This window comes from Lolium perenne, chromosome 1, assembly GCF_019359855.2.
Source record: "Lolium perenne isolate Kyuss_39 chromosome 1, Kyuss_2.0, whole genome shotgun sequence".
Classification (NCBI taxonomy): Eukaryota; Viridiplantae; Streptophyta; class Magnoliopsida; order Poales; family Poaceae; genus Lolium; species Lolium perenne.
The window spans coordinates 175,022,634-175,041,632 of NC_067244.2; the positions used below are offsets into that span (position 1 = coordinate 175,022,634).

General features: G+C 46.5%; 1 long non-coding RNA gene and 1 pseudogene across 4 annotated transcripts; both read right to left on the reverse strand.

The window, feature by feature from the left end:
- Nucleotides 1–5,330, reverse strand: LOC127313407 (wall-associated receptor kinase 2-like; annotated as a pseudogene).
- Nucleotides 5,331–5,429: 99 nt separating this feature from the next.
- On the reverse strand, nucleotides 5,430–18,997 carry LOC127313429 (uncharacterized). Of its 4 annotated transcripts, none has more exons than XR_007858983.2 (5): nucleotides 18,683–18,997; nucleotides 17,804–17,911; nucleotides 17,278–17,374; nucleotides 9,243–9,338; nucleotides 5,430–8,898 (listed from the first exon to the last, which is right to left on the reverse strand). It is a non-coding gene; the product is annotated as an uncharacterized lncRNA (long non-coding RNA). The 4 variants fall into 4 exon arrangements; XR_007858984.2 differs by having other exon boundaries at nucleotides 9,243–9,341; XR_011744889.1 differs by having other exon boundaries at nucleotides 17,278–17,384.
- Between the last annotated feature and the right edge of the window lie 2 nt (nucleotides 18,998–18,999).

An 18,999-nucleotide genomic window follows, 5' to 3' on the forward strand; every position in this document is an offset into this window, starting at 1 on the left:
TACTAGTTACCAAAGCTTTTTGCCAATATATAGGGCAACAGTCAACAGAGCTAGTCCCAAGTCCCAACTGCACGGCCAGTCGATGGATCTAATTGTTTCTTTTGCTCTCTCAGGCAACGGCGCACGCCCAGACTAATGTACTCCGTATTAGTATTACAGAACGGAGTGATATGTGAATACTACTTGCACCTTACGACCATAGGAGGCAAACTACTCCGTTGGATTTCTGCATACATAGCTTCTCAATCTCTCGATCTTGTCGGCAACCTCCGTCATGGCCGGCCTCTCCTCGTCGGTCAAGCTCAGGCACCGTATAACCAGCTCCGCGGTGTCGTCTAGCACCTCGACCCCGAGTTCCTCCCTGACATGTCCGTCCATGATCTCCCGGTGCCGTCCACCCTGCACAGCCGTGCCGAAGCAGAACGCGAGGCTTGGTGTCATCCTGTACACTGTCCGTCCGGGCAGAACCCAGAACGCCATCCTCCTGGTGAGGAGCTCCAGCAGCACCACCGCGAAGCTGTACACGTCGCTCTTGCAGGTCAGCTGTACACATTCCCTGGTCAAGCGTCGCCACCTGGGCCTCGTCGACAGACGCGAGCCTTGACGCGCCGAAGTCGGACACCTTGTCCGTGTGAGCTCGCCGTACGTCGAGCAGGATGTTTGTCGACTTGACGTCGCCTTGCAGGATCGGCGGTGAGGCGGATGAGTGCATGTACGCCAGCGCGTGTGCGCCGACTCCGGGGCGATGCGAAGGCGCTCACCCGGCGGCATGGGCGCCTTGCCCTTGCCGTCGCAGCCGTGGATGTACTAAGGCGCCCATGCCGTCGCAGCCGTGGATGTACTAGCGGTGGAGGCTGCCGTTGGCCATTGGGGACGTACTCGTAGACCAGCATGGGCACCTCGACCTCGAGGCAGCATCCCTTCACGGCGTTCCTGTGGTTGATCTGCGACTGCGAGAGTATCAGAGAGAACTCCTTGAGCTGTACTTCTTGATGGCATTATGGCAACGGTGGAACTGTCGGCGATGACGCCCCTGTAGACAACGCCGTTGCCTCCTCGGCCAAGGACCTACGCCTCGTCGAAGTTGCCGGTGGCCTTCCTCCTCTGGCCACGCCGGAACTAGCCAGGGAACCCAGCTTCCGCCGAAGGAGGAGGCCGCCGTTCTGCTCGAAGAACCTCTGCTTTGCTCGGAGCGTCCCCCTCTTCTGTACACTCAGGTGCACGGAGAAGCACACCAGGATCACCAGCAACACGCTTCTGCTTACAACTGAACACACATCCACACACAAATGAATTGCATCTTAGAAACTAGTATGATTGTATTACTACCACTATCATTTTCTTGTACATACCTGTGACGGCCTTCAACGGCACTGTGAATTTGTCTTTTTTGTGACAACCATCCAGCACAGTAGCGTTTCCACTCGATCCCCTGGGACATGTGCAGAGGTAGCTGCCTGGCTGGCGTGTTGATACTTGATACACACAGATCATTGTGCGCGCATTCCTCCACATACATCTTCCGTTTGAGCACGATATCTACAAATCGACAGAGAGTAAGCGATTGATGAGCCATAAGTCAATAATAACTGAGATGATCGATGAAACAATTTTTTTTTAGGAGAGTGCTAGTACCTTTGCTGCCGATGGTGTAGTTGCAGGTGACCAGGTGTACCCCGAACCGTTGCTCGAGTCGAGACAGACGCTCTGCTTGCGGTGGCGCAGGAGGCAGGAGCTCCCGGCAGCGTCGATAGCCCAGTCCAACACGACGGGCGCCGCGAAGTCTCCCGTTTTGTTGAAGTGGGAACCAGCGAACCAAAACCACCACGCGTCCACCATGAACGCTTAGGCTGTGATTCAAACTGATGAGCTGGGCGAGTCCCGTTGCTGAGAAGCTTGGGCCAGGTGGAGCGAAATGATGAGACAGTTTTCCATTGGGATCCACGGTTGGTCAAAGGCGATACCTTGTGGATGACGTACATGATGTTTGCAAACACACCTAGTTGTTGTTGTATATGGAGAGCCAATGTTGGATGTGCAGTTTATTTCTGCTAGCAATGATACCAGATGCAGTAGCGGCGCTGCTAACGTCAAACTAGCTATTATCGAAGTCTCAACACCGACACATTAGAGCTGAGGGGTGGCCACCGTGTGTCCGACCAAGGATATCAGTCTACGGCCGTTGACATTAACGGACAAGTGGATGGATTGCCGGTTGCGACAACGATGGACCCTGAGTTCGCACAAACTATGACCATCACCAACGAATTTCACGCTGTTTTTTAGGCAAGTATGTAGGTCGGGTAGAGTTTCCCGGACAAGGACTAGGCAATAAAGAGGCATGCATTGGCTATTTCTCGCGGGCATAGAGTGAAACCGTTTGATCGAATTAAGTTGAAAGTCGTATGCATCGATTTAAATTAGGGTTGCAAGGAGAGAGTGGTTATTCACAAGAGCCATGAGGCATGTCAGCCTGGCATATCTCAAAAATAGAACATAGCTGCGAGCAAACCGGGGCTCCTACAAATGAATGCAATGTCACCGCTAAATATGTGTCATGTCATCGGCGGTGGAAGAAAATATCAACATTGGTGTTAAGGCTCCGAGAAAATCTGGGGAAGATCGGATTGGCTTCAAAGGTAGCTACAACAAGGCTAGGCATGCCAAGGATGATTTTTTCCAGAGATTGTATGACACCTATGAGCAGGCTTATCACTATGCCCCATAATGCTTCATCGTATAGCGGTAGCTAAGAAGGGGACTCAAATTTTCATAAAAGCGTCCACACCCAAGCGAGGAAAATAAAAATTATCCTTTATCGTTTATTATAGGCACTTGCCCTGACCGTACATGCATTCCAGTACTATCGTCCAACATTATCAATTGATGGTACCTTTCTCACTCGAAAGTATAAGGGCACACTCCTGGTGGCGATCGCAATAGACGCAAATAATCAGCTTCTTCATGTTACCTATGCAGTGGTTGATCAGGGCGAGAACAAAGGTAGCTCGTTGTGGTTCTTGAGCTGCTTGAAGCTTGGAGTCGTGAAAAATATTTCATACGCTTGCATCAATTCTGATCGCAACACAGTGCTATTGAGCACTCTAGACATAATCAAGTAGTCGACGGATCCTAACTGGGGTGGCCCGATATAGAGACAGGGTGGTGCATGAGTCCTTTGGCTACAACTTTTTACATAAAATTTTAAGAACAAGGATTGATTCAATCTATTCAAGAGGATGTGCATGCAGAACACTGGTGTGATGATGAATGCAATTTTGGATGTGAAACCATGGGTAAATCGAGCGTGCTACCTTACCGGCGAGAGAAGACTGGAGGATCTTACGACGGAAAAGTCTATCCCAATTGATAACCGATTATTTCCCTCATTATACAAGTGGGCACAAGCTGATGACACTACGCTTGCTACGACATAATGACCCGCAACATGTTAGTTGTATACAATGGCGTGCTTAAAGGTGTGCGAGCTCTTCCTATCGCATCCCTAAATAATGAAACTTGGAACCGGACTCTGACATCCTTTGCAGACAGTCCAGGTCTTCAATGCATAAGTTCAATGAACAAACCATTGTATCAAAAGGTGCAATCACACTTTGAAGAGAAAGCAAAAAAATCCAAAGTTATGGTTGTAGTCTAGATGAAGAACTTAGAAATAAGTGGCAAGTCAATGTATGAGCCTTAAGTTTGTGAAAGCCCACCACACATGAGCAATAAAGCGGGTTGTCACCCTCGGCCCCACCACATAAGAGTGCACTTGCAATAAGCCAAAGGTGTTGTGCTACCCGTGTAGTCATGTCCTCGTAGCGATTGCAGATCATAACATCAACGCTAAGAACTACATATCTTGTTATTTCAACACGTACAATCTATTTATCACCCAGAGTGGTAGTTCTAGGCATGGACATTGACACACTCTATAGGTACCTCTGGATGGAAAAAATAACCCAATGGGTTCTGGACCTGACGTTGATGGGAACCGCGAAGGTACATGTCTAGGCATAATAGAAACGACATGGACCATAGCCAGTCGGAAGAACTATACTGGTGTTAGGCTTGCAGGTGCTCCGGTCACCCCCGAAGGGAATGCCGGTAGCACAACAAAAACAACCATGCATGATGTTATTTTTACTCGGAATGTACTCTAATTTTTTTTTGCTCGTGATGCTTTGGTTTATCTATACTTGGGATGTACTATAATAAATGTTTACTCATGGTGATTAGGTTTATATGTTCACAATATGTACTATAATAAATTTATACCAGTGTTGTATTGTAGTAAATTGTTCTTGTAATGCCATGTTTTATTTGTTTCATAAGAAAATGTTAAGTTGTACAAATACTGCAGTGAACTAAGTATAGTAAGCTATGATTATGTGTGTACATGTTATGATGGCGCTTGTGCCAGACCTTTTACAAGGTCGTGGGATGTCGGGCACCGTTGCCACCTCTGGTTAGACCCTCATGCCCACTTGAACCCTACTCCGACCTTCATGCTTCGAACCATGAAGAACCGATTGTTCGTTTACGATTTTGAGGATCACCTTACGACTTACAGACTTCTTGCTTATTCTAAGAATACATCTAACAAGGATAAGTTAATGTTAGAAGCCTCTCTTCTGACAGCCCTTGTTGACCGTTGGAGACCTGAGACACACACCTTTCACATACGTTGTGGGGAGTTGGCCCCTACCCTTAAAGATGTGTCATTGATCACTGATCTGCCAATCAGTGGTAAGCCATTAGTCCCTGCAGCATGTTCCAATATTTGGTTGCACGAAGTGTTAGGCCGGCTAGGCATGGAAATACCTAAATCCAACCGCATTGGAGAGTGTCCTAGGGGTGTCCCTCTGAACTGGCTAATACTCAACTTTTGTGAGTCACCAGTCGATGCAGACCAGGAGACGGTGAAGAAGCATCTCTTTGTGTATATGTTCTATATCTTCAGTATAATGTTCACTTCATCACACGGTGACATTGTTCTCCCCAGTCTAATTAAGATTGTCGAGAAGATAGTAGATGCCCCTCTACCTCCCAACCCCATATACAACTTCGGTTATGCTATGATTGTTGATATTTGCAGGGTTTGTGTGATGGCACCAAGAAAAGAAAAATACTACCAAGGGACATATGCTTGTTGTGTGCTATGAGTTTCTCCAGTTATGGTCGTGGGAGTACCTCCCACTTGGATATCCCCAAATAGTCAACACAATTCACCCATACAATAACAAATAGGAAGAACATGACCCTCTAACTATGGGAAGACGGTGGATACATGTTAGCAACCGTGTTTCCACAAATTTGGTACACGGTTGCTACCCCGAACACCACATATAGAAGCTCAAACTCCTCGTGGTGTTTGGGGTAGCAACCGTGTAGCATATTTGTAGAACAACATTTGCTAACGTGTATTCACCAACTTCCCATAGTTACAGGGCCCTGTTCTTCATGTCTATTATTGTATGGTTACTTGTGTTGACTACTTGGGGCCATCCAACTAGGATGTACTCCCACGATGATAACTGGAGAGACTTGTAGCACACACACCAAGTATATTGTCCTTAGTAGTATTTTATTCTTTTTTTTGTAGCGTCACACAACCCTTTGTAGGTATGAGCGATCATAGCAGAACTGAAGCTGTATATGGGTTTAGAAGGTAAATGGGCATCCACTATCTGCTCGATAATCTTAGTGAGACTGAGGAGAACAACGTCACCGTGTGACTAAGGGAACATTATACCGAAGAGATAGAACAGATACACAAATATATGCATATTCACCGTCTAATGATCTGTATCGGCTGGTAAGTCACAAATATTGAGTATTAGCCAGTTTAGAGGGACACCCATATGATACCCTCTAGTGCGGGTGGATTCAATCATTTTCATGCCTATTCAGTCTGACACTTTGTGTTGCCAAATGCTGGAATATATTACGGGGACCAATGGCTTACCATTGATTGGAACAACATTGATCAATGATACATCTTTAAGGGTAGGCGCCAACTCCCAACAACATAAATGAAATGTGTGTGTTTCACGTCTCCAACGATCAACAAGGGTTGTTAGAAGAGAGAGGTCTAAGATTAAGTTGTCCTTGCTAGATGTAATCTTGGAATAAGCAAGAGGTCCATAAACCCTAGTGTGCTCCTCAAAAATATCGTAAACAAACCTTCAGTTCTTGATGGTTCGAAGCCTGAAGGTTGGAGTGGGGTTCAAGTGGATGTGAGAGGGTCTAACGAGAGGTGGCAACGGTGTCCGACATCCCACAACCCTGTAAAAGGTCTGGCACAAGCGACACTGTAACCCGTACACACATAATCATAGATTACTACAGTAAGTTCACTACAATATTTGTACAACTAGACATTTTATTACAACACAAATAAAACATGGCATCACGAGAACAATTTATTATAATATATCACTAGTACAAATGTATTACGACACATACAGTGAAAACATAAAACTAATCATCACGAATACAAACATATTATTGTACACCCCACGGTACAGATAAACATAATCATCACGAGTAAAAATTTATTAGGGTACATCTCGAGTAAAAAGTACATCATGTAGGGTTTTTTGCTACAATGCCGACATTCTCTTCACGAGTGAATGGGCACGTGCAGATTCGACACTAGCTTGGTTCTCCTGACTGGCTATGATCTATGTCGTTTCTATGATACCAAGATGAATATTTTCCCTTTGCGGTTCTCATAAACGTCGGGCCGAAAACCCATTGGGTTATTTTTCCGGCCAGAGGTACATATAGAGTTGATCATTTTCCCATGTCGACAACTCACCGCTCTAGGTGTTGAATGTATTGTACGTGTTGAAGTAAGAAGATGTATAGTTCTCAACGCTGATGCTATGATCCGCAGCCGCCTTGAGGTAATGACTACACGGATATCGCAGAAGCTCTCGCTTGTAACAAGTGCACTCATACGTAGCGGGACCGAAGGTGACAACCCGCTTACTTGCTCCTCTGTGGTGGGATTTCAAAAAATTAGCTCGTTTTACAACCATGACTTTGGAATTTCGTTGCTTTCTCGTCCTGATGTCGATACATCTTTTCAGACTATGACTTGTTCATTGTAAATTGTGCATTGGCCACCTGTACTATATCTACAAAGTATGCCAGACTCCGGTTCTAAGTTTCATTAATCAAGGATGTGTGAGAGAGGGCTTACAGACCTTTAAGCATGACATTGTACATATCTATGTTGCTGGTCATTATGTCATAGCGTGCCTGGCGTTATGTGATGGTGCCCACTTATATAAATGAGGGAAGTTCTCTATTATCCACTAGGAAAATTTATAGCCATCCTACGATTCCTCCTGTCTTCTTTCGTTGGCAAGCCAACATCACTCGATTTATCCATTGATTCCTGCCAAAATTGCATTGATCTTCGCATCAATGTTCTACATGTACATCCTATTGAATAGCTTGAACAAATCTTTATTCTTGACTTTTTTGTAATTTTTTTTGGCCAAATGCCTCATTCACCACCTTGTCTCTAGATCAGCCAACCCCAGTCAGGGTTCGTTGATTGCTTGATTCTGTCGAGTGCGCTCAATAATACTATATTGCGACTAGAGATGAAGCAAACACTGGGACGATTTTCACGACTCCAAGGTTTAAGCAGCTAAAAAACCAGAACCAACCATCTTTGTTATCACCCTCGACCACTGCATGGGCAATATAAGTAATTGATTATTTCCGTATGCTGGGATCGCCACTAGCAGTGTGCCCTTGTACATTCAAGTGAGAAAGATACCATCAATTGATAGTTTTGGATGATAATACTGGAATGCCTCTATAGTTGGTGCAAATCCCCGTAATAAATGGTAAAAGATAATTTTGTTTTCCTCACTTAGGTGCGGAAGCTTTCATGAGCACCCGAGTGCCTTGTTACCTACCGCTATATTATGAAGCATTCTGGGGGCACAAGCATAAGACTGCTCATAGATGCCATACAATCTCTGGAAAATTTTCTTATTGTCACTTCTAGCCTTGTTGTAGCCGACTTTGAAGCCAATTAGATCTTAGGTAGATTTTTCGCAGAACCTTAACACCAATGTTGATGTTTTCCACCACCGCTGACATGCCATGTGACACATGTTTAGCGGTGGCATACCCTAGGGTTCTTGCGAGCGACCACTCTCCCTTGCAACCTTATTCAAACGGATGCATATGACTTCAATTGAGTTCAGTCTGACTATTTCATTCTATGATGGAGAAAATGGCTAATTCATGCCTCTTTATTTCCTGGTCAGCGGAGTATTTGTCTATGAAACTCTGCCCAACCTACAGACTTGTCTCTGCTAGGCTCGAAACAAAGAAAAAATCATTGGTGACGGTCATAGAACTCAGGGTCCATCGGTGCCGCAACCTCCCTCTGAGAGGGGCCAACACCTTATTCGTCTGAGGATGATGACAAAGAAGAGTGACCATCATCGTCATAATCTAGCGCCTACGGCATTCCCTCCACATGTTCATTGATGTCAACAACCGCAGAACAATATCCTAGGTCGGACACATGGTGGCCGCCCATCGGCTCTAATGGGTCATCGTTAGGGACTTCAGTGATGGCTAACTCGACCTAAGCAGTGCCGCTACCGCATCTAACATCACCACTGCCGGAATATAAACTGCACATACACCATCAGCTCTCCATACAAAGAAACACTAGGTGTGCTTGGAAACGTCATGCTCTTTGTCTACCACTTATCACCTTTAATAACCTCCTATAGACCCCAACGAGGAATTGTCCCATCATTCCATCCTACACAGATAAGGACCTTAACAGTCATCTTCTTTCCTCGCATCCCAGGACCAAACTTCGCTCGGATGCATCTTCGGCTTCCAAAAAACCTACATTGACCATGACTTTCACTATAATTTTTCATCGAGTCACATTTGGACATATCGACGCTGGAGACATCGTCACGTACAACGTTCCCATAAAACACTAACAAATTTCTCATCATACCTACTGGACAGCCAGATTTTCAGTAAAAATATTAGTGACAAGTAGTTTAATTATATTTATTTTTAAATTATTCTTTTACTATTTTTTATAGAAAAGTTGATTAATACTTTAAAAATAATAATAACATAATAATACTATTTTTATATGAATATGATATTAACAAACTATACAATAACTTAGAAAATTAGTAGCATCACTCAACAAATTCTAACAACATCATTTATACCTCAACTTGATGATGGGTGCCCTTCCAAAAATAATTTATGCGTCGTGATATCTCCAAATAATACCCTAGCATCAACTTACCGTCAAGAGAGTCAACCTACTATCATGTGAACATAAATATTAGCCACGGGAATTGTTTTCGGCTAACAAATTTATAACCAAAGAACTTTCACGTAGGTACACTATCTACAAATACTTGCTATGAAGAAAATCTTGCTTTAAACCTTCCTGAATTTTAATCAAAATTACTAATTACAACTTAATAACATCATTAACAACTTCGTGAAAATACCACAACCGCACAAAGCTGACATTGATCTACAACATCTTTAACTACATTTTTTTTATAAAAATCCAATATTACAAATTTATACAACAACTCAGAAAAATTAGTAGCATCACTCTAAAAAAATCTAACAACAATAGTAACATCATTCATAATAGTACATGATTATTGTTTAAAAAATAGCATTCATATGATAAATATTCGCAAAGATTACAAGATGTCATTTTGTTATCACCAGGATTTGACCGAGTCAGAGGTGGGCCGCGATCAAGATGGATTTAAAGAATATACCTAGAAGAATTACGTGAATCGGCCTGTTATGCAAAGTTTGGGCTAGTTGGCCCGTGTATCTGTAATATAGTAGGATACGTGTCGTTTAGGTAGAGTTTGTCTCGTGCACGGTGGGGATTATTCCCACGTTAGAAAGTCCCCTGGACTATAAATATGTATCTAGGGTTTATGTAATAAACAACAACCAACGTTCAACCAACAAATCAATCTCGGCGCATCGCCAACTCCTTCGTCTCGAGGGTTTCTACCGGTAAGCATCATGCTGCCTAGATCGCATCTTGCGATCTAGGCAGCACAAGCTTTATGTTGTTCATGCGTTGCTCGTACTGAAGCCTTTTTGATGGCGAGCAACGTAGTTATCTTAGATATGTTAGGGTTAGCATTGTTCTTCGTATCATATGCTATCGTAGTGCAACCCTTGCATATCTAGCCGCCCTCACACCTATCTTAGGTGTGGGGGCGGCACCCCGCTTGATCATTATTTAGTAGATCCGATCCGTTACGGTTGCTCCTTGTTCTTCAAGGATTAGTTTAATATCTGCAATAGTTAGACCTTACAAAGGGTTGGAGGATCCAGCGGCACGTAGGGTGTCGTTTGCTAGTCCTAGACAGGATGTTCCGGGGATCAACCTCGTGTTGGTTTTTAGGCCTTGTCTAGGACCGGCTTACGATCACCGTGCGTGGCCGCGAGGCCCAATCGTGAGTAGGATGATCCGATTATGCGGTGAAAACCCTAAATCGTCGTAGATCGTTTTAGCTTTATCTTGATCAAGCAGGACCACCATATATTCGTGCACCTCGTACGAATCATGAGTGGATCGGCTCCTTGAGCCGATTCACAGGATAACCTGAGAGCCGATCGAGGCTCGTATTTAATGTTTACGTGTATGCCATGCAGGAAACTAAGCGAGGCATCTCCATCACCTTCCTGACCAGGTATAGGTCAGGTGGCACGCCCTTGCATCAGCATCGGACGTGTGTACCAGAGGCTTTGCGGGCCGTCGCTCGGAGGGACCAGGGCCAGCCGCAGCCCTAAGTTGTTCCCGGCTCTACTGTGTTGCCCGTCGCTGCCCACCGGTGGGTTTTGACCGCAACACATTCTGGCACGCCCGGTGGGACAAGCTTCGTCATCAACCACATCGCCATCTACCTCTCAGATGGCGGACGGCACTCCAGTCACGTACGAGGATCTGACCGACGAGCTCAAGAAGAAGTATGACGAGGTCAAAGCAATCCTCGAGGCCGACCTCATCGGCTCTTTTCACAGAACCCGTTCACATGGCATCAGGTGGAAGGGGTTCTCGCCTGATGGTGCACTCGATGGGATAGACCTCTCGCCCCGTCGAAGAACGTACCAGTGTCCCTGCGGCAGGAGATCAACTACTTGGTGGCTCACTCGCTACACCGCCACTCGAGAACCCGGTAAACACGTTGGAGCGTGTCGCTCTTCGGGTGATCCAGAGATCATGAGACACCCGATCTCCGTCAGGACCAGCTCTCGGGACACACCAAGGAGAGATGCCACTCCAGTCCCGCCCACCGCTGCCATTTGCGTTGGCGGCACTGTAAGTGCCGAATTCACCGGCATTCGTCGTCTACAAGATCGGTGGTGACCCTAGTGACCGCGCGGTTCTTGCATGAGGCGCCCTAAGGAGATCCCTCACGGGTACATGTGCACGTATGTGCCGATCGCGGAATCGGGCGCTCACAAACCAGGCCGCGACATCAGGGACTTCGGGAAAAGCCGGTGGAGGAACGTCAGCAACAGATCTTGAGAAGCGACGTGGCTAACTAAATATGCCACCCGATGAACCTCGAGCTCAGCTCCTGCAGTTGGCTCAGAGCTGGAAAAGCAAGCATGGCTGGCTAAGTACGCCACCCCGGCGAATCTTCGTAGTTCAACTCCCGCAGCCAAAGACAATGGATCAGATCGCACCATACCGAGAGACCAGTTCGGCATGGTGCCGAAAAGGAGGGCAATCGGCTATTCCAAGCCGTACCCCGACGAGTACGAGTTGATCCCGCTGCCACCTAAATATCGGCTCCCTGATTTCTCCAAATTCAAAGGATCGATGGTTCCAGCTCCATCGAGCATGTGAGCCGATATTTGGCACAGCTAGGAACGGCCTCGATGTCGGATCCACTACGCGTGAGGTTCTTCTCACAGTCCCTCACGGGATCGGCTTTCGGGTGGTACACCTCGTTGCCACCGAACTCGATCCGGACTTGGAAGCGCTTGGAAGAACAGCCCATACGCAGCACTACCATTCGAGAGGCTTCCGAGTCCGGCCTTGCCGATCTAGCACAAATACGTCGAAGCGTGGAGAAACCGTGACGTAATACATCCAGCGCTTCAGGAATCTTAGGAACCGATGTTATTCGGTTCGTGTGACGAAAAGGAAGCGATCGAGTTGGCAGTAGCGGGCCTCGCAGCCGCCGCTCAAGGACATGGCCTCCTGCGTACTACCCTCACCGGCGCACACGGTTCGTAAACTGTCGGCATATGAACAGCGCCACCCGGACTTGTACCAGGACAAATTCAAGCGTGCGGTAGTCCTGGTCGAGGCAGAGGAAGACGAAGTTTCTGCGGGAGATCAAGAGGTAGCGGTGGCTGAATGGACTCGGGGGCAACCCCGTGTCCCGCAAATGGGTTAAGCCACCAGGTCCGCCCAGGGGTTTTGATTTTGATGTGACCAAAACTGAGCAAATTTTCGACCTCCTGCTCAAGGAGAAACAGTTGAAGATACCCGAAGGTCTCAAATTCCCCACGGTACAGGAGCTGAATGGGAAGCCATACTGCAAATGGCATAACTCGCTCTCCCATGCCACCAACGACTGTAGGGTGTGGCGTCAGCAGATCCAAATGGCGATAGAGCAAGGACGTCTGATTTTCAACCAGTACGCCATGAAGGTCGACACCCAACCCTTTCCCGCCGTTAACATGGTGGAATGCACTTACCCTGAAGTTTGCCAGCCAGGATCCTCGTTCAGCATCAACATGGTAGGACTTGGACACCACGCTGGCAAGGATGGAGACGAGGGCAGCTGCTCTCATAGCAAGGACACAGAGGAGGCCGCTCCACGCGATCGGCTCCGTCATGATGGCAAGCGCTACGTCACAGAGGGAGAAGTGAAGAACATAAGATATCAGCGACCCCTCTCTGATCACCTCCTCAACAAGTATGTGAGTTAGTATGACCAACGCCGACGATCCAGTGATGAAGACGAAAGAGATCGTCTGGCTAGGGAAGCCAGAAGACATCGTCGGCATGATCGCGATGAGGAGGAGCACGAGCGCCGTGCCAAAGGAAAATCAAGGGAGCAAGACGACAACGATAGGCACTGGGACTGCCCCTTCTTCAGACACTGCTGGGATTCAGGAATGAGCCGATTGCCCACAATCGGCAATTGCCCAGAATGCAACCAGAAGAAGAAGGAGGCAGCCAACGTGTCCGTGTTCAAGCGTCTAGGGCCTCTCCCACCACAAAGCAAACGCGCTGAGTCCCCTCGGTTGGAAGATCTCGAGGATTCAGAAGACGAGGGAGAAGAAGAAGAAGACAGGTACCACCGTCCAAGGTGGTGCCCTGACGGACTCAGCCGTTCCCAAAAGCGCAGGGTTCAGCGATTGCGCGGCTTGGAGGAAGCCGAAAGGTTATACCTGCATACGCTAAGGAAGGCGTGACCTGATCTGGCTGCGAAAGTTCAGCGGACCCTGGATGAAGAGGGTCGTCCACGGAAAATGGAGTGGCGCCCCAAGCAAAGGAGAGCCGATGATGATACATCGGCTGGCACAAATATGGTGTTCATCCTTCCTTCGGAGGTTAGCGCTCCAGGATTAAACGATGCACTCAAGGTGGACGACAGCGAATGCATCGACATGACAAAGGATGAGGATGGGCTGGTCTTATCCACCGGCCTGACCGTGTAGCAAGAGCAAACCGATGAGCAAATGTGGCGAAGCTGATCCTTGCGATCGGCTCCAAAAAATCTACGAAGGAACGTTACGAAACCTTCATTAAGCGTTTCGATCAATATGGAGGCCGATTCCAGCCATCGGCCAAAATTATCCTCACCACATGTTCTGTTTATGTTCAACATCAATCTACAAGGCGGCGGTCACGACGGCGGATGAGAGTCAACACGAATCCTAGCGGAGCCGACGTGCAAATACAGTGCCTTGGCTAACCACAAAGCCGATATCTGCAGTCACCTGGCAGATTCGGCTCGGGGGGCATCTAATAATCAGATGAACATGTGCAGATAAACATGTGTGCAGTAAAACATTAGGGGCCGATAGAAAAATCGGCCCCATAAAAAAAAAATCTCTAGCCGATGCAAGGACATCGACTTTAGAATGAAGGGAGGTACAGTTGATATAAGCAGAAGCCCGATGGAGCAGTTGTTGAGTTACAAGGAGAGGCTCTGCTGGATAAATTCCTTCTCAAGACTTCCAACTCCTTCTGCAAAGTTTCCAAGTTCAGCAGTACCAATGCAAGCATACAGATCAGGTTAAGGGTGAGTCCAATAAAAGGAGCATACCTATCCTAGGAACCTGAGCACAGCCGATGACGAGTCAAGCGGCTATGGCGTTTTGCCTGGCATGGACCAAGGTGGCGGCTTGATCAATGTCACTTTCAGGGGTTGTTACGCCCAGAGTTTAGGAGGGCATCAGAGATTCAAAAACATCCTCACCGGAAGTTACATTAGTCTGCCAGAGATGATGAGCCGATCTGATCAGCAAGGCGCAAAGGAGGAGTTGGGAAGCTGTTATATTTGAGGCTTCTTAGTTCAAGGAACAGATTTGCTGATCTTTCCAAAGCTTTTCAGTACAACGGTTCTTCCAGAGATCAAGAGGCTCGGGGGGCAGCTTGCCCTGAAATATCTTTGCTCTGGAGAGCCGATTTGTTTGGAATCGGCTGGTTCTGCATTATAACTTGGAAACCGATGGCGACGTATTTGGCTCGCTTCGGATGAGGCTTGGGGGGCAACTCGCCCGAGAGGTTCTTGGCTTTGGGAGCCGATTTTGTCGAAATCAGCTGGCTCTACATCGCAACTGTTCTGAAGAATGATGCTTTTGTTACAGAGTTATCAGTTTCAAAGATCGAGCTGATTCAAGAACGGTTCCGGGTTCTCTTAAAGATGCCCGCTCAAGCTCAAATCGCCGGTCCGCTTTGCGTGGCCGCACCCAAGTACTATATCGGCGAGCTAGCTAACTTGGAAGGATGATTGAATTGGCCTGTCTCGCAGATTATCGTGAGAGACCAAGGCGTGGCCCCATCTGGTCATCAAGCATCGGTTAGGCTAACAATCGTCAAAGTCAGATGAGGAAAAATCGGCTAAATCAGCATAAAGAACATCGGCAAAATCAAAGGGAATTTTTCATTGATAATAAGATTTCTTACAAAGAGAAGCCGATTGTTCGACAAAAGGGGATAGATTACTACTGCTAACCCTATGCTAGTAGATCCCTACCCTAAGGGCTGTTGCTGTCTTCGCCATCGCTGGGGTAGCCGCCGTCATTGCTGCTGACGACGAGTTCCTCGTTGTTGCTATTGTGACCTTCAGCAGAGGCTTCTTCCTCATCATCATCATCGTCCTCGTCTGACCAAGCCCAGCCCCGGATGCGCTTTGGTGGTGGTTCGTCGGAGGAGGTGTCGTCCTCCTGTTCCTTCTTCAGGTCGGAGGAGACGTCTTCGTCTTCATCATCCTCTTCTTTGGTGACGGAGGTGAATTTACCCCGGAAGGGAGGGTCGTCGTCGTCGCTCTCCGCCTCCAGTACTCCGTCAACCAGGTACCGGAGGTCATCTTCCCCGTCGGTTAGGGGCATGGCCCCATCTGACCAGACGAGGTCCTCACCCTCTGGCACGAAGTCGAAGTCCCACTCTCGCTTGTCCCAATGCTTGGGAGCACGACGGTTGTACGCCTCCATCTGGTCGTGCTCTGGAACCGACTCGCTTGAGGAAGAGGATTGGAGAGAAACGGAAGAGGAGGAAGAAGACGACATGGCCATGGAAGAAGAGGGTTTTTTGGTGCCGATGGCTGGAACAGAAAAGGGGATGAAGAGGGCTAATCAATCGGCACGGTTAAATAAAGAGGAGCCTAGTAGAGATTTAATGCCGTTGCAGTTTCCGAGGGGATGGAGCCAGAATTGTCAAATCATATAGAGAAGGTGAGAAGGCAAGTCATCATGATGAAGAATACTGCGACGGTCTGCTCTGCCACGACATGACCCTTCGAAGGAAAAACAGAGTGGTTTTGAAATTATCATTACCAAAACCAGGGGGGCATATGTTATCACCAGGATTTGACCGAGTCAGAGGTGGGCCGCGATCAAGATGGATTTAAAGAATATACCTAGAAGAATTACGTGAATCGGCCTGTTATGCAAAGTTTGGGCTAGTTGGCCCGTGTATCTGTAATATAGTAGGATACGTGTCGTTTAGGTAGAGTTTGTCTCGTGCACGGTGGGGATTATTCCCACGTTAGAAAGTCCCCTGGACTATAAATATGTATCTAGGGTTTATGGAATAAACAACAACCAACGTTCAACCAACAAATCAATCTCGGCGCATCGCCAACTCCTTCGTCTCGAGGGTTTCTACCGGTAAGCATCATGCTGCCTAGATCGCATCTTGCGATCTAGGCAGCACAAGCTTTATGTTGTTCATGCGTTGCTCGTACTGAAGCCTTTTTGATGGCGAGCAACGTAGTTATCTTAGATATGTTAGGGTTAGCATTGTTCTTCGTATCATATGCTATCGTAGTGCAACCCTTGCATATCTAGCCGCCCTCACACCTATCTTAGGTGTGGGGGCGGCACCCCGCTTGATCATTATTTAGTAGATCCGATCCGTTACGGTTGCTCCTTGTTCTTCAAGGATTAGTTTAATATCTGCAATAGTTAGGCCTTACAAAGGGTTGGAGGATCCAGCGGCACGTAGGGTGTCGTTTGCTAGTCCTAGACAGGATGTTCCGGGGATCAACCTCGTGTTGGTTTTTAGGCCTTGTCTAGGACCGGCTTACGATCACCGTGCGTGGCCGCGAGGCCCAATCGTGAGTAGGATGATCCGATTATGCGGTGAAAACCCTAAATCGTCGTAGATCGTTTTAGCTTTATCTTGATCAAGCAGGACCACCATATATTCGTGCACCTCGTACGAATCATGGGTGGATCGGCTCCTTGAGCCGATTCACAGGATAACCTGAGAGCCGATCGATGCTCGTATTTAATGTTTACGTGTATGCCATGCAGGAAACTAAGCGAGGCATCTCCATCACCTTCCTGACCAGGTATAGGTCAGGTGGCACGCCCTTGCATCAGCATCGGACGTGTGTACCAGAGGCTTTGCGGGCCGTCGCTCGGAGGGACCAGGGCCAGCCGCAGCCCTAAGTTGTTCCCGGCTCTACTGTGTTGCCCGTCGCTGCCCGCCGGTGGGTTTTGACCGCAACACATTTATACCTTAACTTGTTCTTCCAAAATTAATTTACGGGCCACGATATTTCCAAAAAGTACCAATCAACATCAACGTATCACCATTACCATCAAGAGAGTCCACCTATTATCACCTGAACATAAATATTAGCCACTGATTTTTTTTCCTGCTAACAAATTTATAAACATAGAACTTGCATGTACCTACAATATCTACAAATACTTGATGTGAAGACAATCCTGCTCTAAACATCCCTAAACTTTAGCCAAAATTACTAACTACAACTTTTAATAATAACATTAACAACTTCGTGCATGTGATAAAAAAATAGCACTGCTGCACAGAGCTAACACTGATCTACAACATCTTCAACTGCATTTTTTTATACGAACACAACATTAACAAACTATACAATAATTCGGAAAAATAGTAGCATCACTGTAAAAAAATGTAATAACAATAGTAACATCATTCATGACAGTACATAATTATTGTTTAAAAATAACATTCATGTGACAAATATTCACAAAGATCACACGGCGTCATCTATACCTCAACTTCAAGATGGATGTCCTTCAAAAGTAATTTACGTGTCACGATATTTCCAAATAATACCCATCGGCACCAACGAATCACCATTACTGTGTCAACATAGTCCACCTATTATCACGATAACATAAACATTAGCCACAAAATTATTTCTGCTAACAAATTTATAAACATAGAACTTGCACATACGTACAATATTTACAAATACTTGTTGTGAACAAATCCTACTCTAATCCTTCCTAAACTTTAACCAGAATTACTAATGCACGTAAGTATAAAATCCACTCTCGTAACCAAAATTACTAACTACGACATAATGACAACATTTGCAACTTCGTGCATGTGAGAAAAAAGAACACCAACATTGATCTACAAAATCATCACTACTGTACATCTTCTCAAAATTAAAGCTATAAGCACGACATATCTCATCCGGAAATATTTCTAAAAAAGAACACCAACATTGATCTACAAAATCATCACTACAAATACTTTATACTTTTTTTTGGCGTGACAAATACTTTATACTTGTTGTGAAGAAATCTTACTCTAATCCTTCCTGAACTTAGACAAAAATTAGTAATGCGTGTAAGTACAAAATTCACTCTCATAACGGAAAATTACTAATTACGACTTAATGACAACATTAGCAACTTCCTGCATGTGAGAAAAAAAACCCAGCATTGATCTACGAAATCTTCAACTACACCTTCTCGAAACTAAAACTGTAAGTGCAACATATCTCGTCCGGAAATTTTTCTAAAATTTCTGCAGTAGAAGTGTAGAACATCGCATAGCTAATTACGAGCTGAAAAAACCAACTAATTTACAACACCATGCACGCCACAAAACGAACATATCCATGCGTTGTGTTGCTCGTACCTTGATGTTCTTCCTCTGTGTTCTTGGTGAATGGCACTATAGCAGAGACGAGAGAAAGAAGGCAGCGCGAGAGAGAGTGAAAGAGAGCTGTCGGCGAGAGTGTGCAGAGAGAGCGCAAGAATCAGCCGATATAAAGACCTCCCGCGCGGCGCATGCCACCAACCGACAGGTCGCGTCGGCCTGAAAATCAGCGAAGTTAAGCGTGGGAATCAGCAAAGTTAAGCGTGGGAATCAGCGCCCTGCAGAGCTGTCGGGCGGCAGGCTCATGCCGCCATAGCCGGTGGCGGCAGCCGCCGTGTCACCATGCCAAGAATTCT